Here is an 831-nt window from a genome sequence, read left to right as displayed (position 1 = left end):
GGTGGGCGGAGCTAGCCGAGCCTTCTCTTATGCGCTTCGGCTTCCTTCCGCGGGCTCGTGATTGGCCGCTCTCTACTCCGGTGGGCGGAGCTAGCCAAAGCCTTCTCTTATGCGCTTCGGCTTCCTTTCGCGGGCTCGTGATTGGCCGCTCTCGACGGCCAATGGGGAAGGACTCCTCCCCCGGAATGCGACGAGATAGGCGGCGGTGACGTCTTCCCGATTCGGCTCTTTAACACTATATATATATATATATATAAACAAACCGGCGGGAATGTCAGAGAGAGCGCGAGGACTTGGAAGCCTTTCGGTCCGCCGGCTGCTCTGTCCGCAGCTGGGCGAGAGAAGCTGCCTGGCATTTGAGCCACCTAAGTTCAATTTTATTTATATGTATGTATGTATGTATATGTATACATATGTATACATCAGTGGTGGGTTTCAAAAATTGTTCGAACCTACTGTGTGAGAGTCGCTTACCGCCCATGTGACCGGATGGGAGGGGCTTGCCACCCATGTGACCAGATATGAAGATGCTGAGGACACTTGTCAGAACCACCTTAAATTACCTCACACACAGCACTGGCATCCATAAGAATATGATGTCAACTTGTTTTTTAAAAGGCATCTTTGGTTTGCATTAAAACAACTTCAACACACGCAATGTTCTGATTGCACCACAAACGCAGTAGTCATCCTTACCTTTCACAGAGGCACTGAGCTTTATAAATAGGAGCATGATAGTGTAGAATAATCATATCCAAGGACCAGTGGTGGGTTGCGAAAAATTTTGAAATGGTTTCCAACATTATTCTATAGGCTCTCTAAGTCTCCCTG

This window comes from Thamnophis elegans, chromosome 1 (genome assembly GCF_009769535.1).
Source record: "Thamnophis elegans isolate rThaEle1 chromosome 1, rThaEle1.pri, whole genome shotgun sequence".
Taxonomy (NCBI): domain Eukaryota; kingdom Metazoa; phylum Chordata; class Lepidosauria; order Squamata; family Colubridae; genus Thamnophis; species Thamnophis elegans.
This window is presented reverse-complemented; position numbering follows the sequence as displayed.